At 41.8% G+C, this 23,939-nt stretch overlaps 1 protein-coding gene across 10 annotated transcripts in view; it reads right to left on the reverse strand.

The window, feature by feature from the left end:
• LOC131232693 (uncharacterized) overlaps positions 1 to 21,476 on the reverse strand; it is a 45,315-nt gene extending 23,839 nt beyond the window's left edge. For 6 of the 10 annotated variants that reach the window (XM_058229107.1, XM_058229112.1, XM_058229111.1 and 3 more), the window contains exon 1: positions 21,298 to 21,475. The gene's annotated coding sequence lies outside the window, so the exon portion shown is untranslated. Of the gene's footprint in view, positions 1 to 21,010; positions 21,273 to 21,297 lie in introns of those variants that run through there. The other 4 variants (XR_009164909.1, XR_009164908.1, XM_058229108.1 and 1 more) reach the window with 2 other exon arrangements.
• Between the last annotated feature and the right edge of the window lie 2,463 nt (positions 21,477 to 23,939).

Below are 23,939 nucleotides of genomic sequence, written 5' to 3' on the forward strand. Positions count from 1 at the left end.
TGAAGCAGAGGGATCGCCAGACGACGCAGCAGGGGCAGCCGGATGACGCAGGGGCGGTCGGATGTGCAGGAACAGTGACCGGACGCAGCAGGGATGACCGGACGACACAGCAGGGGCGGACGAATGATGCAGGAGGGGCGGTCGGATGATGCAGGCGGTCGGATGCGTAGGGACAGTGACCGGACGCAGCAGGGATGGCCGGACGACGCAACAGGGGCGGCCGGATGATGCAGGAGGGGCGAATGATAAACATTATAATCAATATCACTTGTCCTCATTAAAATTTATAATCTTAGAAAAAGAACGAAAATGCAAAATGAACAACAAGATTTGTGATTTTTGTTATGTGTACCATGGTACGTAAAATAAAATTTGAACTAAAACATAAGAGTGTGAGAGGGAGCCTCTGTGATTATTTTTCTTCAGCACCAAGATCCCAGAGGTAAGCTTAAGGGCAAGGAGTGGAATGTCTTTGGCTAGACGAGAAATTTACATAATAATTTGAAAAAGATTTTTAAAAAAAATCGACAACCATATGCCTAGATGCCTTGCTTAAAATGTCCAAATTATGGTGCTTTTGTTTAATATCTTGGGACACTTTGTCCCTACACCTTTTGAAGTGTCGTGTCATGTTAAGAAGTGTCAACACATCATAAAAACCAACAAGTAGAGGTGCTTATGTTGCTAGAAGTGATACTATCTCATGTGCATCTTTGCATGTAAGGTTAGGGTTATTTAGCGTGTTTCATGGCTGAGAAAGAGATAAGATACAATGGCAAAAATCAAGTGCCAAAGATAAATATCGTTTCCTATCCATGGTTTGCAAATTGCTATTTGTGCATCAAATCATTCGTCATAGCGCCCCATATCAACCATGTATCTTTCATGGACGATACCAGTACCCTATACGTATTGGTATTGGACGATACGTGAAACCTTGGTCATGTTTAGCGTTGAAGTGAGATAATTTGGATTAGCACATGCTTCTTATTGATTTGGGAGTTCATATGTCCTCTCTACAACTCTCTTTGTCACGACACAAGAAGGATAAAGATTATACATATAATCTAGTGCTTCGGACTGCCACTTCATTTGAGAGCAATGCCGAAAGGGCATCGTCCCACTTTACATGCATTAACCACAATACAAACTATTGATATCTTTACTAAAGCATTAACTTCAACACAAAATGCATTCATTGACACTTACTGACCCACTAGTGTTAATTTGAGGGGTAGTTGATGCAGGACAATTAACCACCTGCTCTAAAAGCTCAAACTGTTAGAGTATGGCGAATTAATCCCTTTATCTCATAGCCTAGGCCCCATATCTCATGAGTTTAGGACCTCGGCCGAATCCCCTTCGTGGGACCCAAATCACATGGGCCGCCCACCCCGAGTGTGTCCCCGCATCTCACGGGCTACCCCACTCGAGTCCGATGTGAAATGCGCATTAATCACCCCTGGTGAGGAGTCTCGAACACGAGACCTCCCCCATGGGCCGCACCCACCCTGAGTGTGCCCCTACATCCCACAAGCGACCCCACTCGAGCCCAGTGTGAAAATGCCCCTGCATTAATCACCCCCGGTGAGGAGTCTCGAACACGAGACCTCCTGCTCTGATACCAAATTTGATGCAGGACATGGAAAATTAAATATGATATGCAAGATTTCAGGCTTAGATCCTACCAATTCAAAAACAATCACACAAATTCCACGTCCCACATAAAAATCCAAACATACAATTAAAAGGGGAATCAATGCGGGTCCAAGCCGACACAGGCTAGGACTAGACTAATAAAAATTATAAACCAAACGATGTCAAAGGGAAATAAAATCAACTACTCATGCATAAAAATCAGTCCCTAATCCAAGGGATTCCCTAATTTCAATTCAAGGAATCTTAAGGTGATAAAAAGGGGCAAATCAATTAGGGATCATGTAATCTAGGGTTAGGATTCATGAAAAACAGCTATGAGAGGATAAAAGAGGATAAAAACCTGAGCCAAAAGATGATCCCGCGTGTGGACAGCAACAATGGCCTAGATGGAAGTGCGTGTGATCCAGGCCGCACGTGTGGGGCCCACTATTTAGAAAAAGGCCACCTTGGCCCTGGTCGGCTAGGGATGGACTCCAAAACCCCCAAATCTCAGCTCGATCCAATGTACGGTTTGTGCGTAGTGCTCCGCCGAAGTTTCAGCTCACCTGCGGGCCGAAATCTGGAAACCTGCTGTAATGAAGAAATCTGATGCAACAAAAGGACAAATTCGAAGTACAGATGGTGGGGGAAGATGGAAAAAAAGATGATGGAAGATGGGGATGAATTGGGATCGATGTGGCTTCGCACCACGGTAGTTAGCCCTTCGAAAAGGGAGGGCTTCGCACCCACTTTTGAATTCTTCCACAACTCACGAAGAGAGCAGAAAAATAAAGAAGGAATTTTTTTATTAACTTCAATGAATCGAAAGAACTACAAGGGGTGCCTATTTATAGGGAAAATCCTATACCCCAAAACTCGGACCATGTGCGCAACCTATTACTTGGCGATGAAGTAAACTAAAATAAAAACCAAACAGAGAAATCTAAGGGCCAGTTTGGGCAGTTGGCTTAATCGGTATTACGGTGGATGGGATTCTCTAATCCCTGATGTGACGAATGAAGAAGTGTTTGGATGGCGTCCGTCTCTTGGCGTATTAAGATGGATAGGCATGTGCGATGGAGTTGGCGGGATTGACGCCAGCTACAGTCATTCAATCCCTCGAGCCGCACCGATCCTCTTCCCCAAAACGTCGTTCGGAGCCTGCGAGATGGGATTTCAGCTTATCTTCTCAACAGACCCGAATTGGAGAGAATGCAAATTGAGAAGAAACTCACACAGCAGCAATAGACGGCAATGGAGGGCAGAGAGTCAGCAGCAGGGGCGACACAGGCCATGAACTGACAACTGGAGTCGACGCCACGCTGCTGTAGAAAGCCATGAAATCCAATTGACGGGCGAGCTTCTTCAGCAGGAAATCAAGCACCAGCCCGGAAATCGACCATGCAGCTACCGGTTGAAGGCTTTGCTCCATCTACCCTGAATCTGATGCCCAAAAACTTTTAAAGGAACGAAATTTGATTCAGACGATTTCGCATCCTCCAGAAACCAAATCCTCGGTGCAGAAACCCGACGTCAGCGTTGAAATTACCGAAAAATCCAGAATCCTTGGATCAGAGATCGACAGACGAGAGGGAGAGGGGGAGCGATAAGGTCCCAGTGGGTGAAGTTGCAGGGAGGGAGGCCGTTTCGGATATCCAGTTGAATCCCATGGGAAATCCAAACAACCCCATTCCCAAACACTTCACCGGTGGTGCATGGGATAGAGGTGTACACCATATGCAACCGACAATCCACTGCAGCTCATAAATGATGGGATGGCCGTAATTCCATCCCATGTAATCCACCATAATTCACACAGCCAAACAGGCCCTAAAGCGTTCACAATGTTCTAAATAATAATAATAAGCAAATATGAAATCAATCCGATGAGTGGGCCACAATCATGAGATCCCATGATGGGCTTTTCTTGACTACCGGGCCCACTTTTCTGAACCAAAACTTGTCTTTTAGCTAGGAGGCCCTCCCTGGACGTCGTCATCGAGCCAGATCGATGGTGGGGTCCTCCTTCTGCGTACGTACGTGCGTAGGGGTGGTGTTGTGCGGGTGTGCGTGTGCACGATGTCCTCCTGAACCGCTCTAGGATGTCGGGATCAAGTCTCTGAAGCTCCTCAGTGAGCCACGAGCTGTCCGAAGCTGGGCGTGACTTCCATTTAACTAGGTATTTCTGAAACCCGTCATCCGACGTGGAAATTATCTCATGGTCCAGGATATCGTCATCCGACGTGGAAATTATCTCATGGTCCAGGATATCCTCTATTTCCTCTCTGGATGTGTGAAGGCTAGGTATGGGAGGTAGAGGCTGTGATGAAAGGTCGGGAAGAGGCCTTGGATCAAAGGGTAAGGTTGGGACATTAGGATGGGTGGGTGAAGGGCCGGACAAAGTATCAGTGGGTCCCTGAAAAGCAACTAGATTCTCCACATTGAATGTGGAACTAATTCCCATGGAAGGTGGAAGATCTACCTCATATGCATTGAGACCGTTTCGCTTTATAATTTTGAAGGGCCCAGCGCTACGCGCGTGTAACTTACGAACGGCCCCTGGAGGGTACCGCTCGGGCCTGATACAGACCATCACAGAGTCCCCAATATTGAACTCTTTGAAATATCTATGTAGGTCTGCAGAAAATTTGTAATGCTCATTACTAGTAGTGATCTTTCACCTGATTTCTTGATGCAATGAATGTATGTGATGCGCAAAAGACTCTGCAGACTCTGATGGCCTATGGGACAATGACATGGGGATAAGTTCAATAGGTTTCCTAGGCTTATAACCAGTAACGACTTCAAAAGGACTTAGACCTGTGGACCTATTGGCAGAACTATTGTATGCAAACTCGGCTATGGGTAGTACGGCGTCCCATGTCCTAGTATGCTCTATATCCCTCCTAGGGGACTCATCCGGTAGATCATTAGTACAAACATCACGAAACTCATCCACTACTGGAATGACCTCAGTGGGTAACTCTACACTAACATTTGGTGCACTCTCTCCAGTCACAAGGCTGCACATGTTGTACCCCTCAAAATAGTGGTCTTGATGTCCCTCATGGGGTGGGTACACAGGTGCACGCCCATAACTGATTCCTTGGCCAACTCCATTCATCGGTCTCTCCTTCAGGCCACTTGCCTGAGATTGGACATCTACCCCAATGGTGGGGTTTGTCTTGGAGATGGTCTTTAGTCGGGCAATGCGTTCATCAAGCTGCTCAAAGCATTGGTCCATTTCCAAGCGCTTAATCATAAACTCCAACTTCTGGGACAACTTGTTTAGTGACTCTTGCAATTATTCCATGTTTAGTGTAGGGTGCCAACCAAAATTTAGCAATATAGTTGTCAAAATATAAGAGATTTTTTTATTTTTTTTATTTTTTATTTTTTTAAAAGAATCGACCTAGTTTCTAAAAAACGAAAAAGGAAAGTTTCTAAAGAAACAAATTAGGAAAGCTTCTAAAAAAAAAACAAATTACAGAAGTTTCTAAAAAAAACAACCTAGTTTCTACAGAAAAAGAAAAAAGGAAAGTTGCTAAAAATAGAAGTAAGTTAGTTTCTAAAAAAGAAAAAGGAAAGTAAATTAGTTTCTAAAAAAGAAAAAAGAAAGGAAATTAATTTCTAAAAACAGATTAAGAAAGTTTCTAAAAAATTAGTTTATAAAAAAACAGAAAAGGAAAGTTTCTAAACCTAGAAATAGAAAACTAAGTTAATTTCTAAAATAATTCAAATAAGGGGATAACAAAAAATTTCAGTAGCTTATTTCAGGGTTTATGGACCTCTAAACAGCCATATATGATAAGAATTGATGCGTAATGGACATAAACAACCAAACCCTAAACATGTAATGAATTCCCCTACAAGAACCCTAGGCTTTGATACCAATTTGATGCAGGACATGGAAAATTAAATATGATATGCTAGATTTTAGGTTTAGATCACACCAATTCATAGCCCAGGCCCCACATCTCATGGGTTTAGGACCTCGGCCGAACCCCCTTCGTGGGACCCAAATCACATGGGCTGCCCACCCCAAGTGTGTCCCCACATCTCACGGGCTACCCCACTCAAGCCCGATGTGAAATGCGCATTAATCACCCCTGATGAGGAGTCTCGAACACGAGACCTCCCCCGTGGGCCGCACCCACCCCGAGTGTGCCCCTGCATCCCACAAGCGACCCCACTCGAGCCCAGTGTGAAAATGCCCCTGCATTAGTAGTGCATCCCTTGTGCATCTATGCATGTATGGTTTATGTAAGGGTAAGAGATGTGTGCATAAAATGTAAGTAAGTGTGGGTATCTTAGTCATTTCTATTTTATTTCTTAAACCTCTTTTTAAGATAATCATGTATTATGAAATAACACAACAGGTCATTCCAATGCAACAGCTCAATGATAGTAAACAATGTCTTTCCGCTAAAACATCCCTAAATAAACAAATTCTTTCTTTGAGCTTTTCAAGCATTTTCTATTGTTTCACATTGTATTCAGTTGATTCATTTTTTTTTTCTGAATTTTCTGGCACAAAAATAAATAAAATATAGTTTCAAATTTCAACATGTTTGAATCAACTTCAGCTGTGTGATCTCAACTCAGAATATAATATTTTGAACTTTAAATTGTCAGCTCAATAGAAAACTTCCTTATATGAGGGCAGTTCCTCAAGAAGCATGAGCAAGAGCAAATAATGGCACGAGAAAACTAATCAATAAAGCAAGTTTGAAAGAGGAGGATGATCACAATACGGATAGAGATGAAGAAAATCAGATGTTCAGTGAAAGCATGGAAAAATCCAGGGAAGACTTCAACTGCTCATCAAATGCAAACGAGTTGGGGATTGGTACAAGTTCATATTACTTATGGTAGGCATGAAAACATGGGTGCTACTAGCAAAAACAAAAGAAGGCAAACGGCCACATTATTTTCAAGAATGGCAATAGCCTTCATTGTTTTTTCACTGAGTTCATTCTCCACGATAAATTTCCCAAGCCCTCCTTTCTGTCACCGAGGATGATTTTAAGATCTACGCACACTGGCGTCTGTGTCTATTATTTAGTGCCAAGTTCGGGCATCCTACCTAACCTATTGCTTGTCCTCCAAAAAAAGGGGCCATATACATAAGAGAACACTTGGAATGATTGAAGCCAAATGCCAACACACTAGTAGCAAGCATGAAGTGAACAAGATTGTTAGATCATGATGCTCAGTCGGTTCAACACATATCCAACGTACAATCAAGCCAATCAACTTAGATAACATATTCACCAATCATCATCAACATCACCACCATCATCATAGCCTTATCCCAGCTACTTCAGGTTGGCTTTACAATTCATGTTTCCGTAAGGCCCTATTGTCGGTAAGTGAACGAGCCCTCATTATACCTTCTCACCAACATTCACAGGAAAAAAAAGAAAGAAGAAGAAACAACGAGATACTAGCAAAAGAAAGTTGTAATTGTAAACAAGGAGAAAACGATAAAGGCTTCTAGGAAAATGATTCTCCTTTTGGTTTTCTGTGTATTTAAGACAACCCTAAAGGGTTGAATATATAGAGCTTTACAACGACCATACAAGGTAAAATGATAAATACAAAATCCTCTACTTATACATCGTCTATCTATAGAATCGGCTATACAAGGCATAAGGCCTGTCTAACATCCCCTCTCAAACTGATGCTGGTCATCGACAAGTAATAGTTTGCCAAGTAATAATGAGTGACGTGCAGAAGTGAGGGACTTCATGAGAATGTCTGCGATATGATCATGGGATGTGACGTGTGGAACAGAAATGAGCCGAGACTGAAACTTCTCGTGAATGAAGTGACAGTCAACTTCAATATACTTTGTCTGTTCATAGAAAACCAGATTAGAGGCAATCTGAATTACACTCAGATTATCTACACGGAGTGGAGTAGGATCTTGTAGATGAACGCTCAAGTCGGAAAGAAGTCTACGTAACCAGATAAGCTCACTACAAGCAGTTGACATTGCTCTATACTCGGCTTTCGTGCTTGATTTAAAAACAGTTGCCTGCTTCTTACACTTCCAAGAGATGAGAGAAGTGCCGAGAAAAACACAGTAATCAATGGTAGATCTGCGCGTATGAGAGTACAACCGGCCCAGTCAGCATCTGAAAAAGCACGAAGGTCCAGAGTGGCCGTGGAGGAGAAGAACAGAGATTGATCCAGAGTTCTATGTAGGTACCGTAAGATGCGCAATACTGCAGTCATATGAAGAGTCCGAGGAGCAGAAACAAATTGGGTGACAACTTGGACCGCGTAGGCAATATCAGGGCGAGTCATTGTTAAGTAAACCAGACTCCCAACCAAACGGCGGTACAATGTGGGTTCCGCAAGGAGATCGCCATCGTCACAGCCATATTGAACATTAAGTTCCAAGGGAATCTGAACTGTCTTCTAATCCGTCAATGAGGCCAAGGCGAGAAGATCCTTGGTATATTTATGTTGGCTAACCAGGATTCTACGTATAGAACGCAAAGATTCAAGTCCAAGAAAGTATGTCAGATGTCCCAGGTCCTTTCTCCTGAAGGATGACTTCAGAACTTCCTTTAATGCCGAAATGTCAATAACATCGTTACCAGTCAGAAGTAAGTCGCCAACATATACGAGAACAATGACGATTCCACGCTCAGTGCTGTGCAAGAATAAGGATGGATCATGACCACTTTGAGTAAAGGCAACTCCTATAACAACATCATGAAAGCATTGGAACCATGCCCGAGGGGCCTGTTTGAGGCCATATAGAGCTTTCTTCAGGCGATGGACCTTATTGGCAGGGATTAAAAATCCAGGAGGAGGTTTCAAATATATTGTTTCTTAGAGGTCTCCATGAAGAAAAGCAGTTTTCACGTCCATCTGAGTGAGTGGCCAAGAGCGAACTAATAATACTGCCAGAATAGTGCGAACAGTTTTCATCTTGGCTACAAGAGCGAATGTCATCATAATCAATTCTGTGTTCCTGTTTGTATCCCTGAGCGACAAGCTGAGCTTTGTATCGATCCAATGATTTGTCAGACTTGAGCTTTACAGAATAAATCCATTTACTGCCAATTAATTGTTGGTTAGTAGGTCGAGTGACAATGTCCCACGTATGGTTATCATCCAATGCTTCAAGTTCTTCTGCCATAGCCTTCTTCCAACAATCATGACTGGCTGCCTGATGGTATGAAGTAGGAATAGATACAGTATCCAGGGTAGTATTCATGGCAGACATAGAGTATATCAAGCGATTAGGCTGTCGATGTACACGAGTGGAATGACGTACCAAGATAAGATCTGGATCGATAACAGGTACAGTAGGGAGAGTAGTGATGGATCTGTACATGGTCGTCGTGAATAAACCTGCAATGGACAAGGAGGTGTACTCGAGGCAACCGAAATGTCAGGAAAAACAGTAAGACAAGAAGAGTCTGGTGTGAGCGAAGGAGGAACAGATGAATGAAAGGCAATATACTCAAGAAAAACAACATGTCGTGATACCGGTACACGATGAGAGCGGATCATAGCAACGAAAACCCTTGTGAGTTTCTCTAAATCCCAAGTATATACATTTGACTAATTTTGGGAAAAGTTTGTCACGTTCACGTGATGCCAGATGAACATAACATACACAACCAAAAACACAAAATATAGACTGTGTAGGAAGTGAACCGGTGAGAACAAAGTAGGGAGATTTACTGTTCAGAACTATGGTTGGCAACCGATTAATCAAGAAGATTGAATGCATCATAGCTTCCGCCCAGAAGGAACAAGGAACACTTATAGCTGTCATTAAGGTATTGCTAGTTTCAACAATATGGCAATTTTTTCGTTCAGCCACCCCATTCTGTTGTGGAATATCAAAACAGGTGGTCTGACGAGTAATCACATGACCCTAAAGATATGTACGAAAATTTGTTGAGAGATACTCCCCCTGAGTCAGAGTAAAGAGTTTGAATTTTTACTCGAAATTGAGTGTCTACCATATAATGAAATATTTTGAATTTTTCAAAAACCTATGACTTAGAGTGCAGAAAGTAAATCCAGGTGTAACGTGTGAAATCATCAATGAATATAACATAATATCGTAGTCCAGAAAGAGATATAATTGGTGAAGGGCCTCTGACATCCATATGTACTAGTTCAAACATATATGATGATTTTGTAGTACTTAGAGGAAAGGGAAGACACTTACTTTTTGAAACGCAACAAGAAGAATAAGAATAATCCAAATTACTTACATTAAAAGAAATATTCCCTAACATGCTAGAAGAAAAGAGCTGAATCAAACGATCAGAATGTAGATGACCCAGGCGAAAGTGCCAAAGTTTCCACATTTTATTTGCCGAACAAATATCTGAGGAAGATGGAGAGAAGAAACAACGAGCTGGAGTAACGGATGGGTGAAAGTCCAGCACGTACAAACATCCACGCCGCCTACCCTTCCCAAATACCTTCTCCGTTGTCAGATCCTGCACAAAACAACAATTCGGAAGAAATATGACTAAGCGGTTATTGGATGTAAGTTGACCAACAAAAATTAAATTTGAGGAGAGTTTAGCGATATGAAACACATCACGAAGGGTAAATTGGAGATGGGCAGAAGGAGAGAAAGTCAATGAACCAACGGATTGAATAGGTAGTTTAGTGCCATTCGCAGTAGAAATAACTTAATTTCCAGTGTAGGGACGAATATCGCAAAGATGTGATACATCACTAGTCATATGATTGGAAGCACTCGAATTGAAGAACCATGGAGAAGATGAGGTTATACCTAACATACCGGCCGCAGAAAGGGCCTGCACGATCTACTGGAGCATCGCAGGAGTCAAAGGTGAGGAACCACTGGATGTAGTATCACTAATAAAACTAATGGATGCATATCACTAACAGAACTAGTGGATGCAGTATTACTAACAGAAGACTCGGAAGAAGTAGTCGCAGAAGTAGCAGAAAGAGCACGACCATGGCTACGACCTTGACCACCACGTCCATGGCCGAATGAGGATGCATAGGCACGTGAAAGATAGTCCTGAATACCATGACTAGTCCTTCGACAATAAGTGCACCAATCTTTGCACTAAGAGACAACATGTCCCACTTTGTTACAGCCACGACAAGTTAAAGGAGTGAAACCACGGTTTGGTGCAGAGGTGGATACAACAAGTGTCAGGTCAGATGGTCCCTGAGATGTCCCCTGAGAGAGGACCTGCAGTTGTTGTTCCTCAGCTAATAAATCATTAATAGCCGAATTCATTGAAGGAGTTGGGCTACGGTTTAGGAGAGCAGCCCTGCAATGCTCAAATTCCGGACGCAGTTTCATAAGAAACTGTCTAACTTGCGTACTCTCGCGCATTGTTTGGAATATTTTAAAGTCATTTGAGAATTCTGGATCCATCATAGCCATCTCTGTCCAAATTGTAACCATTATAGAGTGGAATGTTTGAATACTTTTGTCACCCTAAGTAAGGTGAACCAGATCTTGTTCCAGGCGATATAACCTAGCCGCATTACTCTGTTGATATATTGTCCAGAGGTGCTCCCACATTGCCTTAACAATGCGATGTGGTGTGAAGCCAACAACTATTGATCGATCGACCGAATCGAGAATCTCGGTAATAATCTGTCCATTTTTCATTTCCCAATCAGCCACTTTGTCAGCATCGGTAGAAGCAGGGACAGTAACAGATCCATTAATCAGTCCTCACAAACTACGACCCTTGAGAAAACTCTGAAAGTGGATGGCCCATAGATTGTAGTTGGTGCCATTGAAACTACATCATGGGGCCTCTATATAGGAGTTTGTCCATAGATAAGAAGAGATAAGAACTATGCCAAAGAAGAAAGTACCTTGCAGCCATAGATCAAAACAACAACTAGCAAAAGACAGAGACAACAATAGATCAGAACAATAGACAACAACAGATCAACAGACAAAGACAACAGGATGTGCAGCAGTAGGTGTAGCATGAGGTGCTGTAGGAGGGATCGGATGCAGCAGGGATGTGCGCAAAGGCGTGCTCAGGGTCGTGTACAGGGGCGTGTGTAGGGACGTGCGCAGGTGCGTGCATAGGGTCGTGCGCAGGGGCATGCGTGGGCAGGGGCGTGCACAGGGGCATGCAGACAGGCCTGGAGAAGATCGGACGTGCCTGGGGATGGCTAGACGAGGGTTGTTGACGCAGCAGGATAGCAGGGCAGGGCCGGATCTGAAAGAGGAGGGCCGGATCTGACAGGACAAGGCCGGATTTGACAGAGGAGGAGCCGGATCTGACAGGGCAGGGCCGGTGATGAAGGAGATGCCGGATTAGGATCGGTATCGCTCTGATACCATGTAAATAAGGAGAAAACAATGAAGGCTTATAGAAAAATGATTCTCCTTTTGGTTTTCTGTGTATTTGAGACAACCCTAAAGGGTTGAATATATAGAGCTTTACAAAGACTATACAAGGTAAAATGATAAATACAAAATCATCTACTTATACATCGTCTATCTATAGAATCGGTTATACAAGGCATGTGGCTTGTCTAACAGCAATAGCCCACCCACTAACAAGAACTCAATCATAGGCAGTCTTTATGTATCGTTATCATTATATGTATCGCACAGTTCGCACCCCTCAGATACTAAAACATCTATCAATATCATCGATAATTTCACAGATGCTGGGAAATGTATCATTGTCTGAGAGAAACATTGGGAAACATTAGGAAATGGCGGAAGTATTCAGTGAAACTTCATGAGTTGTTAAAAGACACATGATTACAAACTTAAGATTAAAAAGATTACAAAAAAGAAACCATGCATAGTAGTTTTCCATTGTTTACGATGAACCATGCCTTGTTGGCCATGAGTGATGCAATTCTATCCAGAATGGGTTCATATCATTAAAATGTCACGTAATACAAGTAATACAACACAAACAATACAACCAAAAACTAATAAGAACCAAATGTATTCCTTGACTTTTCTGATTTGTTGGGAGAACACCCTTAAGAAGAGATTTCCCCAAAAAAATTTTGAAAAGATTGAGGATTTTTAACTTCTTTTCTTTTCTTTTCTTTTTTAAAAATTTATTTTCTGAATTATGTTGTTATCTTCAATACATGCAGTAATATCGATAATAATATCGCATGTATCAACGATACAATGCATTCTTACTAAAGGGTTTAGCCAATATCTCACAATATTGTTGATATTGTGATATATCGGCATTTATCAGCCAATATTATCAATAATATCCTCAATATTTTGCAAAGTTTGTTATCCCCCATGTGTTTCATACCAATAGGGTGTGATACTAATAATATCAACCGTTTTATAGGTTGCATTATTGATACATAGATCACTGCATATAATAACACAAGTAGCCACAACATCCATGGACATCAAAAGGAGGGGGCATTCACAACTATCGAAACTGAGGCAGCAACTTGGGTTTGGGTCAACCCGATCCTGTAAACAGTGAAAACAGAGAAAAGACAATAGGTTTTCTGTATTTGAGACAACCCTAAGGGGTTGAATATATAGATATTACAGTCATCTATACAAGGTAAATAATAAAATCAGAATTCTCTACCTATGGAAATGAACTATATAAGGTATACAAGGTATACAAGGCATGTGGCCTGTCTAACATCCCCCCTCAAACTAATGCTAGTCATCGACAAGTAATAGTTTGCCAACTAGAAATGAGTGATGTGCAGAAGTGAGGGACTTGGTGAGAATGTTTGCAATCTGATTCATGGGATGCGACATGTGGAAGAGAAATGAGCCCAAACTGAAACTTCTCGCAGATGAAGTGACAGTCAACTTTAATATGCTTCGTCCGTTCATGAAAAACCGGGTCAGAGGCAATTTGAATGGCACTTAGATTATCTACATGGAGTGGAGTAGGATTCTGTAGATGAATGCCCAAGTCGGAAAGAAGTCCACGTAACCAAACAAGCTTACTACAAGCAGCTGACATCGCCCGATACTCAGCTTCCGTGCTCGATTTGGAAACAGTGGTCTGCTTCTTACACTTCTAAGAGATGAGAGAAGTGCCGAGAAAAACACAGTAGCCAGTGGTATATCTTCGCGTGAGAGCGCAACCGGCTCAATCAGCATCCGAATAAACACGAAGGTCTAGAGTCACCGTGGAGGAGAAGAACAGTGATTGATCTAGAGATCCACGTAGGTACCGTAGGATGCGCAACACCACAGTCATATGAAGAGTCCGAGAAGCAGAATCAAACTAGCTGACGACTTGGACAGCGTAGGCAATATCAGGGTGAGTCATTGTTAAGTAAGCCAGACTCCCAACCAAACAGCGGTATAATGCGGGCTACGCAAGGAGATCACCATCGTCACAGCCATATGGAACGTTAAGTTCTAAGGGAGTATGAACTGTCTTCTGATCTGTCAATGAGGCCAAGGCGAGAAGATCCTTGGTATATTTACGCTAACTGACCAGGATCCCACGTTGAGAACGTGAAAATTCAAGCCCAAGAAAGTATGTTAGATGGCCGAGGTCTTTCATCTTGAAGGATGATTGCAGAACTTCCTTTAAAGTCGAGATGTCAGTAGCATCGCTACCAGTCAGGAGTAGGTCATCAACATATACAAGAACAATGACAATTCCACGAGCAGTGGTGCGCAAAAATAAGGATGGGTCATGACCACTTTGAGTAAAGCCAGCACTTGTAACAACATCGTGAAAGCGTTGGAACCATGCCCGAGGTGCCTGTTTGAGGCCGTACAGGGCTTTCTTTAGGCGACATACTTTATTGTCATGGATCAAAGAGTCAGGAGGAGGTTTCAAATATAATGTTTCTTGGAGGTCTCCATGAAGAAAAGCATTTTGCACATCCATCTGAGCGAGTGGCCAAGAGCGAACGAATGATATTGTAAGAAGAGTACGAACAGTTTTCATCTTGGCCACGGGAGCGAATGTCTCATCATAATTAATTCCGTGTTCCTGTTTGTATCCCTAAGCAACAAGCCGAGCCTTGTATCGATCCAATGATCCGTCAGACTTCAACTTGACAGAATAAATCCATTTGCTACAAATTATTTATTGGTCAGTGGGTCGAGTGACAATGTCCCACATATGATTATCATCCAATGCTACAAGTTCTTCTGCCATTGCCTTCTTCCAACAATCATGAGTGGTTGCCTGAGGGTATGAATTAGAAATAGAGATAGTATCCAGAGTAACATTCATGGCAGACATAGAGCATATCAAGCGATCAGGTTGTCGAGGAACACGAGTGGAATGACGTATCAAGGGAGATTCTGGATCGGCAACAAGTATAATAAGGGGAACAATAGGAGATGGATTTGTACGTGTTTGTCGTGAGTAAACCTGCAACGGACGAGGGAGTGTACTCGAGGCAAAAGGAATGTCAGGAAAAGTGGTAAGACCATGAGTTAGGTGCGGGCAGAGGAGGAACAGATGAATGAAAGACAATATGATTAAGAAAAACAACATGTCATGATACCCAAAGACGACGAGAAATCGGATCATAGCATCGAAAATCCTTCTGAGTTTCACCAAATCCCAAGCACATACATTTAACTGATTTTGGGGAGAGTTTGTTACGTTCACGTGATGCCAGGTGAACATAACAAACACAACCAAAAACACGAAATGTGGAATATGTAGGAAGGAAGCCAGTGAGAACAAAGAAGGGAGATTTACTTTTCAGAACTTTGGTTGGCATCCGGTTAATCAAGTAGATGGAATGTAACATAGCTTCTACCCAGAAAGAATAAGGAACACTCATAGCTGTCATCAGGGCGTTGGCAGTTTCAACAATATGGCGATTTTTTCGTTCAACCACCCTATTCTGTTGTGGAGTATCAGAACAGGTGGTCTGATGAATAATCCCATGATCCTGGAGATATGTACAAAACGATGTTGAGAGATATTCTCCCCCTGAGTCAGAACGGAGAGTTTGAATTTTTACCCGAAATTGAGTGTCCACCATATAATGAAATATCTTGAATTTTTCAAAAACCTGTGAGTGCAGAAAGTAAATCCAGGGGTAACGGGTGAAATCATCAATGAATATAACATAATATTTTAAGCCAGAGAGTAACATAATTGGTGAAGGACCCCAGACATCCGTATGCATAAGTTCAAACATAGATGATGAATTGGTAGTACTTAGAGGAAAGGGAATACACTTACTTTTTGAAAGACAACAAGAAGAACAAGAATAATCTAAACTACTTTTATTAAGAGAAATATTCCCTAACATGCCAGAAGAAAATAATTGAATCCGATCTGAATGTGGATGACCCAGGCGACAGTGCCAGAGTTTCCACATTTTATTTGCCGAACAAATATCTGAAGAAGATGGAGAAAAGAAACAACGAGCCGGAGTCACAAATGGGTCAAAATCCAGCACGTATAGACGACCATGCTGCCTACCCCTCCCAAGTACCTTCCCCGTTGCCAGATCCTGCACAAAACAACAGTTTGGAAGAAATATGAACAAGCAGTTATTGGATGTAAGTTGACCAATAGAAATTAAATTCGATGAGAGTTTAGGGACATGAAACACATCATGAAGGGTGAATTGACGATGGGCTGAGGGAGAGAAAATCAATGAACTAACGGACTGAATTAGTAGTCTAGTGTTATCCGCAGTAGAAATAGCCTGAGTTTCAGTATAGGGACGAACGTCGCGAAGATGTGATACGTCACCAGTCATATGATTGGAAGCACCCGAGTTAAAGAACCATATAAAAGATGAGGATATACCTGACATATCGGCAGTAGAAAGAGCCTCCATGATCTGCTAAAGCATCGCAGGAGTCAAAGGTAAGGAAGGTCCTTCAGCAGAAGCGGGACATGCAGTATCACTAACAGAAGGCTAGGAAGAAGTAGCAGAAAGAGCACGACCACGACCATGACCTCAACTACCACGTTCACGGCCGAAAGAGGAAGCACAGGCACATGGACGACAATCCTGAATACCATGACCAGTCCGTCAATAATAAGCGCACCAACCTTTGCAATAAGCGACGACATGTCCCACTTTGTTGCAACCGCGACAAGTTAAAGGAGTCGAACCACAATGTGGTGTAGATGTGGATACAGCGAGTACTAGATCAGATGGTCCCTGAGTCGGGGATGTGAGAGAGAGAACTTGCAGTCGTTGTTCCTCAGCTAATAAATCATTAATAACAGAATTCAAGGAATGAGTTGGGCTACGGTTCAGGAGAGCAGCCCTACAATGCTCAAATTCCGGACGCAGCTTCATAAGAAACTGTCGAACTTGCGCATTATCGCGCATTATTTGGAATATCTTAAAGTCATAAGGAAATTCCGGATCCATCATAGCCATTTCCGTCCAGATTGCAACAATTGTAGAGTAAAAAGATTGAATACTTTTGTCACCTTGAGTAAGGTGAACCAGATCTTGTTCCAGGTGATATAATCGAGCTGCATCACTCTGTTGATAAATTGTCTGAAGATGTTCCCACATTGCCTTAGCAGTGCGATGGGGCGTGAGGCCAACAGCTATTAACCGATCGACCGAATCAAGAATCCAAGTAATAATCCGTCCATTTTTAATTTCCCACTCAGCTATTTTTTCGATATCTGTGGAAGGGGGGACAGTAACAGATCCATCAATGAGTCCTCACAAATCACAACCCTGGAGGAAACTTCAAAAGTGGATGACCCATAGATTGTAGTTGGTACCATCGAAACTACATCGTGGGGCGTCTTTATCCATAGATCTGAATTGATGTAAACTAAATGAAGGAAGGATTTACCTTGCAGCAGAAGGGTTGGTCACAGCGACGGCAATAGAGTAGCAATAACCATAGCAGAGGTGGCAACAGCAACTGTAGCAATAGCAGGGCCGGACGCAGCAACAGGGGTGGCCGGACGAAGCAGATGTGGCTGGAGTAGCAACAGGGGTGGCCGAACGTAGCAGAGGTGGCCGGAGTAGCAACAGGGGTGGTTGGACACGACAGGGACAGCCGGACGCAGCAGTAGGGGTGGTCGGACACAGCAACAGGATGGTCAGACAAGTTGTGTGACGCTGCAGGGGCGGTCAGACGGGGCTATGCGACGCGACAGGGGCCGGATCTGGCAGGAGGTGGTGCCGGTGACGAAGGGGGTGCCGGATTTGGATCAATATGGCTTTAATACCATGTAAATAGTGAAAGCAGAGAGAAGACAATAGGTTTTCTGTATTTGAGACAACCCTAAGGGGTTGAATATATATAGATTACAGTCATCTATACAAGGTAAATAATAAAACCAGAATCCTCTACCTATGGAAATGAACTATATAAGGTATACTAGCTATACAAGGTATACAAGGCATGTGACCTGTCTAACAGATCTAACCTGAACCTGATTGACCTGCCCTGAGTTCGAGTTGTTGTCAAGGTTCTTGGGTTGGGTTTGAATTTGAGTGGATTTGGGTTTAGCAAATTTGAGTCGGGTCGGATATAGAAGACTTCGAGTTGGGCACCTCGAAGTTGGGTCAAATTTGAGTTAAGTTGGGTCGGGTATAGAAGACTTCGGGTTGGGCACCTCAAGTTGGGTCAGGTTGCAGTTTGAGTCCTCTGGTTGGATTGTGATGTAGACATCAGCAGTGCACCAGTTAGAGTATACCAGAGGAGGAGGCGTCGTCGACAGAGTACCGGAGTGGAGGAGTTGATGTGGATGGACGTTAGGTCCATTGGACCCATTTTCTGGCGCGCTATGAGCATGGTGTGCCGTAAAGGCCGTTACAGGGCCTTAAAAGCTATTACGTAAAGGTAACGGTGGCAACCATTACACGTTACGGGGTCATAACAACCGTAACAGCCGTTATGGAAAAAAATGACCTGTAATTGCTGTTACGGGCATGTTATATTCCTTATAAAGGAGATAATAGCCCCGTAATGGTCTATTACGAGACATATACAGGTTTTTCATACTTTTTAATCAACATTATATGGCAGATACAGGTTTATCGGAGGGTTTTTCAATAAATAAATTAAAATAAAAAAGAGAAACCGTAACGGCCGTTACGGGGCCGTAACAGGGGCCGTAACAGCCGTTATGCCCCATATCGTAAAGGTAAAGGTGGTGGCCGTTACGGCTACCGTTACCGTTACGGAACACCTTGGCTATGAGTGCGGGAGCAGCCTAACCGCACCCTGACCATAGATCCATGGGTCGGATTTCACACCCTACCATACGGGTGTTTTAGTTTTAGGCGTTTTTGTTCTTTTCCTTATTTCAGGGGCTTTATTGCACTTTCTTTACTTTTTGTCTCTTTTTTTTTGTTATTTTTCTTTTTTCAGGGGCTTTAGTGTACTTTTACTTTTTCCATGGCTTATATATACGTTGTGAGAAACCATTTTTTCATTATTATTGAATGAATAGAAATTTGTCACTTTTCTTCCTCTTTATTCAAAATATTAGAGTTTCAGGATTAGCCCTTGGGAGTTGAGGATTCCACCCCGATTTCAGGTTTCCTTCTTTCTAGATCTTCGAGGTGTAGGAAAAGATAAGAATCATCCCCCTTCTTTTCTTTTAACGACAAAAGGGCCTGTACTTTCTTCATCTCGAACCTTTCATTCTTCACCCCTTTCGTTCCTCTCTGGATATCCCATTTCTAGTTTGAACGAAAAAGAGGGATGGTTAGTCAGTAGAATCAGATCCAAACTTGACTGTGGACTGACTCATGCTATATCTGGAATATTCTCATATCCTTAGGTCCTCCCTTTTTACTGTTTACGTGATTTTATGCTAAGAGACATGATCCTGACGGAATGACTCCATCTTTGTTTTGAAGTTTACCTAATCTCTTTGACTGGAAACGGTTAGTTAATTGGTGTATTTATTTGAACATTCTTTAACGTGATTATACATGCATCTAAGATTAGCTCATCACATGTCCCTCAGATTGGGCTCAGGTCAACCCCCAACCTGCCAAAATTGCTCCCCTAACCCAAGCCATAGAAAATCCTCAATTTCACAACTGCTAGTCTCCTTTATCTGACTGTAATTGGATGGAAGATATAGCCCTTAGTCCCTTATCCCTTAAAAAAGAGAAAAAAGATATAGCCCTTTACTTTTTATCCTTGAGGAATCCATAACCCAAATTTCTTTAACTACAAAAAGAAAGATCCAGTGTGAAACGCCACATTGTTCTGTGTAAATCTCATCACAAACCCCATCAAGATCTAATTGTAATGATATCTGGGACCCACCTGGTCTACTTTAGCAGGTGATGAAGTGGGCCACACATCTCCTTGGCATCCAATCCTGTTGTGAGAACCCAAATCAGATCATGCATTTCTGATCTTAAGGACACATTTTCTGTCACCAGTGTCCAGATGCCAATCTGTTTCCAACTTGTGTTCCTCCATATCAAGTCATCTCATGATCTCAAAGAAATCTTTCAGAAGATTTAGAAAGAATCAACTTATAACATTCCTGAATTCTGATATACCTAACTAATCCAAGTGAAGCCAAGCGCAATTCTTAACTTTCTTTAGTCCTTTGAATTCTACACAACAAATTTCTCTACAAAATCAGATATCATCCAGCCTCAAATTACAACAGACAGAATTTCTGTGCTAGAACACCATCCCTGACCTTAGTTACTCTATAATGCAATTCATCATCAACACCATAGCCTTGTCCCAGATATCTGGGGTCAGCTACTGCAAGATGCAATTATTCGTATCAGTCGAGAAACTCAATCAGTGAATAGAGCGAAAACCACAGTTTAATCTCACTACTCAATGAATCCGAAAACCGAAAAACAAGGCAACATAACTAGAAAGGAAGAGCAATTCACTTTCTTATCAGGATCCTTTCACTTGAATTTTTCTAATTCAATTCATTTTTATTTTTTTTTCAATTTGTCGTATGCAGTTCATGTAGCAAGCTAACGTTAATCCAAGCACCATACAATCAATAATTTAAATTTATATAAAATAGAAATAGAGAAATGATTCAGTGGTCTAATATCAGTACAAGGTATAGTTCTAGTTATACACGGACACATGATTCAGAGGTCCTAACCATCCATTCCATGATTAGGAAAACCAATGGCTACCAAAGGAAGAAGAAGAAGAAGGCTCCCAGATGGATAAGATCATCCAATCAATCAATTTTTCACATGGTCGCCACAAAGAACAGAACAGATCTAACAACGACTCAGATCAATTGATCAGACTGTCCACATATCCAGATGCAACTATGAGCACGATATCCAGTCATTTCTCTACAAATAAAAGAAAATATACAAACAATTCCAAGAGAAAACACCATAAGAACTGAAGCTAATAAAAGGGTCGCCTCCTAATCCATGGAAATGAAGCAATGAAACAAATTTCATCAAAAAAAAGAATACCCACTAAAGATTGAGAAATTATAAGGCCCTGATACATCCAGTTAGCACAAGTGGGGCCCAAATTTAGATGATCCAAGCCGTTGCGATGGGTCCCGTCGTGGATGGTGGATGCACAAAGAGAAAACTCCCAAGTTGGAAATTCTAACTCTTTGATCAGTGGCCCATGAACAACAGGAATAAAAAGGCCAGATGTTTGATGGCTAGGATATTCTAATCTAGAATGTTTTTGGGGTGTGGCCCACCATTTACACGGTTCTGATCAATAACAAGAAGTTGGGTTATTTCACATACCTCTTCCCACTAAAATCCATGCAATTCTTTTGGGGTCACATGAATTTTTCACGAAGAGAGAGGAGAAAATTCAGAGAGAGGGAGAGAGGGAGAGAGGCCGAGTGAATGCATGGACGTCGGAAGAGCAGGTGAGAAGCTGCTTCGGTTTCTCTGCCTTCACTGCCATGCGTCCTCCAAAGCTAGCTTCATGGAAATCTGTCCTTTACCACCGCTTTCTATTTTTGGAGGACAAGACTCTGCCACGTGGATGCTTTTCAGCCAATAGCTGAAGTCCCGACTAGCATCTCTGTTAAAGTGTTCTTTCATTTGTTAAATAAGTAATTAAGAGATACGCAAGAGTATGGTATGTGTTTGTCACCAGGAAAAAAAATGTGGTCGATCAATCTGGACCGTCCAAATTTCTGGGACTCAAGGAGTGGGCCTAGATATTCAAGTGAATGGAATATCATGGAAATCCAATTGGCGGTTTTGAAGGAAATGGTACGGGGAATCAACGCAGCTTCAACCAACATTGTGTGGCCTTGACCATGGGGCCCACCATGATTTATGTATTGCATATCCATGCCGTTCATCCGTTTTTTCAGCTCATTTTAGCTTATGAGAACAAAAATAAAGCAGATCAGAACGTCAGGTGAACCACACAATAAGAAAGAGTGGTGATTGAACACCCACCATTAAAAACCTTCCTTAGCCCACCTAATGTTTATTTCCCATCCAACCCATTGACAAGGTTAAAATAAAAATATTAGCTTGTCCAAAACTTTTTGCCGCTTATAAGAAGTTCGTAACAGTCAATCATAATTATTTCTTGTGTGTGGCCCACTTGATAATTGAATCTCTAACCATTTCTTGTGGTGTGGTCTACTTGTTAATTAAATCTCTTGCACTTTTAGAATAATATACTAAAATGACCTCACAAGCACATATGCAGCTGCGTCGGTATGCAATACATGTACATCAATGTGGGCCATGGTCACATCGGCACATTGTTGTGTGAGGTTGGGTCGCACCTAATCGGCTACCAATGGTATGGCGTTCAAATTTGATCGGTGAAATCAAACGGTTGATACCATCTGGTGTTACTTTTACGGTATGTAACTGCTGTACAGTGGGCCACACGGTTTGGATGGTCTGCATAGACGCTTAAGCTCTTCACTTGTGTATTTGATGAGTTTCCACAATTTAATAAATTTGGACTTGTGACACACACGCTAGTGCTAAAAAAAAAAACAAAATTATCTTTTTTTTCGTAAAGTGTGATTTTCTTCTTTAAAATACAATTCATCAAGGAGCTTTTTCATACCGTACGACTTACTTACGAGCCACACACCCTACCATGCTCTCCCAGTCTTACCTTCCAAGAATACTTCCCCATTGTACGGACACACATTTACGGGATAAAAATGCCCCTGTTTTATTAGAAATGTTATTTCTAAAAATTGGATTCCCTATGGTTATAGATTATAACAGTATCCATTGAAATTAACCGCAAAGTGAAGGAAATTAACCGCGAAGTAAATGGAATTGGTCGCGAAGTAAAGGAAATTAACCGCGAAGTGATGAAGTGAATGGAATTGACCACAAAGTAAAGAAAATTCATCATGAAGTGAATGAAATTGACCATAAAGTGAATGAAATTCGCTACGAATTGAATGAAGGGAATAAAACTGACCGTGAAGTGAAGGAAATTCATTGCGAAGTAGATGAATTGAATAAAATTCACCGTAAAGTGAAAGAAATTCACCACGAATTGAAGGGAATTGCCGCGAAGTGAATGTAATTGACCGCGAAGTGAGCGAAATTCACCATGAAGTGAACGAATTGACCGCGAAATGAATGAAATTGAGCGTAAAGTGAATGAAATTGACTATGAAGTTAATGAAATTCACCACGAACTAAATGAAATTGAGCGCGAAGTGAATAAAATTCACCATGAACTAAATGAAATTGAGCGCGAAGTAAATAAAGTGAATGAAATTCACCGCGAACTGATTGAAATTGACCGCGAAGTGAATGAAATAGACTGCGAAATTAATGAAATTGACCACGAACTGATTGAAATTAACCACGAAGTGAATGAAATTGACTATGGAATTAATGAAATTGACCACGAACTAATTAAAATTAATCGCGAAGTGAATGAAATTCACCGCAAAGTGAATAAAATTGACTGCGAAGTGAATGAAGTTGACTGCGAAGTGAATGAAGTAAATGAAATTGACCGCGAACCGATTGAAATTGATCGCAAAGTGAATGAAATCGATTTTCAACCATCGACCTAAAGGCGTGTTTGATTTTCCGGTGAAATGGTAAATATCGTGTAAAAAAGTAATAATTATTTCCCCATGCATTTACAGTGTACCTGATTTGACTGTTTACTTTTTGACACGAAAACTAATAATATTACAAAATATCTATGGGTCCCACTGTGATGCATTTCGCTTATCCACACCGTTCATCCATTATTCCAGTTGAATTCATAGCGTGAGTAAAAAAGTGAGGCATATCCAATACTCAAGTTGACCACGATCATATAAAAAGAAAATCGAATACTTACCGTTAAAAACTTTGTGGGGCTACTGTTTCTTTTGGCGTGGGCCACTTGAGTGTTGAATCTGCTTCATTTTTTGTCTAATGCTCTA

This window comes from Magnolia sinica, chromosome 18 (assembly GCF_029962835.1).
Source record: "Magnolia sinica isolate HGM2019 chromosome 18, MsV1, whole genome shotgun sequence".
Taxonomy (NCBI): Eukaryota; Viridiplantae; Streptophyta; class Magnoliopsida; order Magnoliales; family Magnoliaceae; genus Magnolia; species Magnolia sinica.